The sequence below is a fragment of the Sinocyclocheilus grahami genome, unplaced genomic scaffold (assembly GCF_001515645.1).
Source record: "Sinocyclocheilus grahami isolate Dianchi unplaced genomic scaffold, SAMN03320097.WGS_v1.1 scaffold376.1, whole genome shotgun sequence".
Lineage (NCBI taxonomy): Eukaryota > Metazoa > Chordata > Actinopteri > Cypriniformes > Cyprinidae > Sinocyclocheilus > Sinocyclocheilus grahami.
This window is the reverse complement of record NW_015505555.1, coordinates 44,316-50,315: the sequence shown is the minus strand read 5'-3', so window position 1 is coordinate 50,315 and position 6,000 is coordinate 44,316.

The window sequence follows — 6,000 nt, the reverse complement described above, 5'->3', positions numbered from 1 at the left end:
CAGTAATAGAGTAAACAGGAGTTCCCCCCAAGCAGTCGTCAAATGACGACGCAGCGCTTGTTCCCTTATCTCAGGGAACCGAGGTTAAGTGAGCAACCGGAGCGATTTCCTACATAGCCTAATGACCGCTCAAGCGCAGGCATAAAGCTTGGCACAGCACACCGGCAGAAGTAATGATTACGAATGTGTCAGAAAAAAACAGTAAGGAGGCTGCATTAACATTTTAATAATTTATTGATAAACTAGGGTTTTCATTGTTTTTGCCTTAAGAGATGACGTCTGCAACACCGATTCGTCATCTCCACAGTAGTGGACGAGGCTGTATGCATGTTTAATACGGATTACATAATTTGAGAATATTTGTTTTGGTTCATTTGAAAGTAGACATTTCACTCTATTATTTATCTGGTCGCTCTAAAGGGCTGCCTGTCACAAAGCAAAGACTATCTCATTTGATAGTAGATGCTATAGCTCTGGCTTATGCCTTAGCTGGCTTGCAATGTTCTTTGGGTGTAAGGGCCCATTCCACCAGAGGAATGGCCTTCTCTTGGGCCTGGTCCAGTAGAATCTCTAGTGGGGAGATTTGTGCGTCCGCCAGCTAGTCGTCGCCGTCTACCTTTATAAGATTCTACAATTTGGACGTCCCTGCCCTGCAGGCACGGGTATTATCCACCTAACGCTTACTTTTTTCTTGAGAGTTATCTCAAGTAGACCTCAGAACGTTCTCGGGTCTCTTTGTGGCTCAGGCTTATGGACCCCTCGCTGAGTGTTCCTGGGCTGAGCTCGCGGAGCAGGCTAAGTTCTACATCTGCTTATAGCATGGTGCTACTGGATACGCTCCCCGAGCAGTCGTCAAACGATGATGCAACGGGAGTTACCTTTCGATAGGGAACGCTCCGGTTACTCACGTAACCTCGGTTCCCTGAGATAAGGGAACGAGCGTTGCGTAACTGGCCATGCTATAGTTGCACGCGAATCGATGGCTGTCGCTTCAGTCCTATGATTCTGATGAGATGACGCTCCAAGCCGACTTATATAGCAGTCGGCTCCACCCCTTCTGGTGGGCTAGAGCGCCATTGGTTTGTGCAGCTACACAAACGTTAACCAATCAGGCTTCAGTAATAGAGTAAACAGGAGTTCCCCCCAAGCAGTCGTCAAATGACGACGCAGCGCTTGTTCCCTTATCTCAGGGAACCGAGGTTAAGTGAGCAACCGGAGCGATTTCCTACATAGCCTAATGACCGCTCAAGCGCAGGCATAAAGCTTGGCACAGCACACCGGCAGAAGTAATGATTACGAATGTGTCAGAAAAAAACAGTAAGGAGGCTGCATTAACATTTTAATAATTTATTGATAAACTAGGGTTTTCATTGTTTTTGCCTTAAGAGATGACGTCTGCAACACCGATTCGTCATCTCCACAGTAGTGGACGAGGCTGTATGCATGTTTAATACGGATTACATAATTTGAGAATATTTGTTTTGGTTCATTTGAAAGTAGACATTTCACTCTATTATTTATCTATTTTTCATGTCTGTAAGGCAAGTATACACGGAGTTTCGCGCTCACATTTTCAAGCCATAGCCATATCACCCTGCAGCCCAAGACTGGTTGCCCACTGAAGCTAAGCAGGGTTGAGCCTGGTCAGTACCTGGATGGGAGATCTACTGGGAAAACTAGGTTGCTGTTGGAAGAGATGTTAGTGAGACCAACAGGGGGTGCTCACCCTGTGGTCTGTGTGGGTCCTAATGCCCCAGTATAGTGATGGGGGAAAAAAAAGAAAGTCTTTCGGATGAGACGTTAAACCGAGGTCCTGCCTCTCTGTGGTCATTAAAAATCCCATGGCACTTCCCGTAAAGAGTAGGGGTGTAACCCCAATGTCCTGGCCAAATTCCCTCCACTTATCAATCATGGCCTCCTAATAATCCCCATCCACTTGATTGGCTCTATGACTCTCTCTTCTCTCCACCTGTAGCTGGTGTGTGGTGAGCGCACTGGCGCCGTTGTCCTGTGGCTGCAGTCACATCATCCAGGTGGATGCTACACACTAGTGGCGGTTGAGGAGAGACCCCTCATATGATTGTAAAGTGCTTTGGGTGCACAGCAATACACAATAAAGCACTATATAAATGCCTAAGTTCACATAGATGGCAGAAAGTGCATCATGTTTGCTTTCATTATTATTTTACAAAATTTTGAGAGCACACAAATAAACATAGAGTCTTTACAGATTTGAAAGATGTATTACTCTTATCTGAATGAGCAAAACTGACTGAGTATTTTAAGAGCAAGTGAGCGCACCGGCACCTCCATCTGTCCTGCAGTTCACTGCTGCAGCTACTATTCAGCTTTACACTCCACAGAGATACTTGAACAGCGGACATTTCTCTAAATTAACAAACAGATTGAGTGGCCAAGTAAAGTTCCTAATACTTACATATTTCAGATGATAATCCATATTTGAGGTCGATGAATGATAGGCGAGCATTTGGATGTCCTGCCCGATGTAGCCTACTGTATTACCACATAGACCAGCCATTAACAATCTGTCCGTCACGGACTGCGTGACTTCGCCTGTGGATTTTGTTAAAAAAAATGTCTGCGACTAAGCGACTAATGAAATTTTGGTCGACCAAGCATCTTCTCGTCGACTAACGGTTAGTCGATTATTAGGGGGCAGTCCTAGTTATCAGGTTGTAATATGCACCTGTATTGGAAAACACGGCGTGTCTCTGCTGCAGGTGCGTGTGCAGTCTGCTCCGGTCTTAAAGGCCGCTGTGCTGGGGCTCTGAGGGGTCAAGGTCAGGTCATGATCGATCCACTGACCCCACTCCACCAGCAGATGAGACAGAGACATGTCCAGAGAGATGTTCTCGTTATGAGTGTACAGAACCTCCTGCGACACACTGCGGACCTGCACAGAGACAATAAGATCTGATTGAATCTGAAAGACTTATTTGGTCTTATTTCATCTTTAGTTTTTTTTTATTATTATTTGCATTGATGGTTCTATGAAGAACCTTTAACATGGAATCTTTTCATTTCACAAAAGGTTCAGGTTCACAGAAGGTTCTTTAGAATATTAAAATATAAAAAGTAAATTTTTATGCAATAAACTACTAGGGGTGTTGAAATGAATCATGTCTATGATACATCGTGATGCTGCGGAGGTGGTCGATTCTGCATCGATGCAGTAATAGGCCATAATCGATTATAGTTTATCGATTATAATTCAAATTAAATTAAAAGAGTAAAATTTGTGTTTATTGTTGCGCTAGGATTAATTTATTCTTTAATATCATTTTATTAAATGATTTTACAACATTTTTATAATAGTTAATTATATTATTTGAATAATTTTGTTTACATTTTAATCATTTTAATAATAATAATGTAATTTGTAATGTTGTTTTATTTATTTATTTAACCAATTAAATACCATTTCCCATTGTATATAGTATGTATTATTATGCACAATATCTCATTATATGTAAACACTTTAACAATATGATTCTAAATGTATTTTTCAGGCTAATAAAGCACACAAAATTTCAAATTGAAGAAGAAAATCAATAACATTTATATAAAAGCCAAAACAACAACTATGATTACATCAGTCAGTCTTACAGGTGGTAGTGTGTGGTTGTGGAAGGTGTGTTGTGCGTTCCAGCCCCTGGGGGCCCCTCGAGGGTCCTCATACTCCGGCGACAACCAGCGGGCGTAAGGGGTGTTTGCTGCCCCCCATTGAGGGTTTCCTCTGCAAAGTCAAAAACAGCATTGATAAAAGAAAATATGATGCTTTCTGAGAACAGAAACTGAATGAACAATGATATATTTTGTTATCGAGTGCACCTGTTGTTGCAGTGTCCTGTGATGGTACGGTAACGTTTGGACAGACAGTCAGATTTACACACGGGTCTCAGTGTCTCTGAGGAACAGCCTGTAACCTGCAGTATGGTCTCCATGTCTTCTGCACTTAAAAGCTCTGAAACGCACACATCAGATGTTGATACGATTTCAAAATCATGTACTTGTAAATGACCCAAATGTCTGTGTGTGTGTGTGTGTGTGTGTGTGTGTGTGTGTGTGTGTGTGTACCGGTGGGGGCGGGTATGTCCATGGAGTGTGTGTAAACCATCTCTCTAATCAGCTCTACCGTATTATCCAGAAACTCAGCAGATCTGACGTGGGTTCTGGTTTTGGGGCCGGTTTGTTTGAACAAGGCCAGCAGATCACTGGGTCGGACAGAACCGTTTGATACGGACGTCTTCACCCTGATAGAAATGAGAGAGCAGACACAAAACATAAGATAGAAAATAAATCATTTTATACTTCTGTAATCTTATTGTACGACAACTATTGACTCATTTGGGTCTATTTTTGTCTCAATTTCCTTTATTGGCTGATACTTAAATCAAATGAGCTTTGACTTTGACTAAAGTCTCACCTGTCACTGGTGTGAGTGTACGTGGCGTATGTCAGCTCTCTGGCTCTGTGTAAAGCTTCCTGGATGAAACTAGATCCCAAATACACTGAAAAACACCATAAAATATTCAAACCTGCCATTCAGTTTTGATATCAGTTGACAAAAATTCAATAATGGAATTCAAATGTCTTACTGTGAAATTTATATGTAACTGACAGTTGTACTGTACAGAAAGCAAGAAGCTACACATTTCTGAAGTTCTTTCTTTTTTTCCCCCTACCCAGAACAATATTAACTGGATCTATAAAGTATACTTCAGTACCTGTTGTATTCTGGGAAGGAAAATGAGATGTGGCTGACAGCGGCAGACACAATATCACAAGTATAGATAGAATCAAGCATGAGAAAGTTTCCTGCAATGAGAATAATATACATAATAATATACTGTACAATTTCTTTTTTAAATGCAAGAATGTATATATATATATATATATAAATTCAAATGTCTTACTGTGAAATTTATATGTAACTGACAGTTGTACTGTACAGAAAGCAAGAAGCTACACATTTCTGAAGTTCTTTCTTTTTTTCCCCCTACCCAGAACAATATTAACTGGATCTATAAAGTATACTTCAGTACCTGTTGTATTCTGGGAAGGAAAATGAGATGTGGCTGACAGCGGCAGACACAATATCACAAGTATAGATAGAATCAAGCATGAGAAAGTTTCCTGCAATGAGAATAATATACATAATAATATACTGTACAATTTCTTTTTTAAATGCAAGAATGTATATATATATATACATTTATATATACATTACATATTATTGGAAAGTAAATATATATATATATTTATATATATATATATATGTGTGTGTGTGTACTTTTTGTTGCACTTACCAACCATGTTGTATCCATCTGTACGGTCTTGTATTCTCACTCTTGTTCTTGTAAAATATTTAACATTTTGTTCTTGCTTCAGACGAAAAGCATATGTAGGCTTGTGCACATTAATGTACAAAAATATTGTAAAAAAATAACAATGAATAGAGAAAATAAATATGTTCAGTTAAGTGTTTAAATATACAAGTACTAATACATCACCATCTGAACTATTATATGGTGTGTGACTGTACAATTCTGTGTAATTATGCATATGAGAGGGTTTAATTCGGGACTGAGTTTTATATGCTGGCTTTGGTCTGCAGGTATGTGCAGAATTCTGTTATCTGTGTGACTGGTGACAACAATTCAACATCAAACAATCCCGAACACACACAGAGTGACTGTCCCGCTCTAATAACCTCTCGATCCAAACACATCATCCTCTATCTAACGGGGTTAACGACACAATCACTCCTCGTGTTAATCATAGACAGCCACTGCCTTCTGAACAAAATGTGAGCAGTGGTTGCTAAGGTGCTCTTAGAGGGTCTATAGGGTGTTTTGGGTGGTTTCAAGATATAGCTTGGGTTCATCCTTGAAATTCTGTGGGAGTTTTTCGCCCAGTTTTATGATCTTATTATGGTCTAAGTAAAGTAACAGCACAGCTTTTCGCAAGATAACTCAA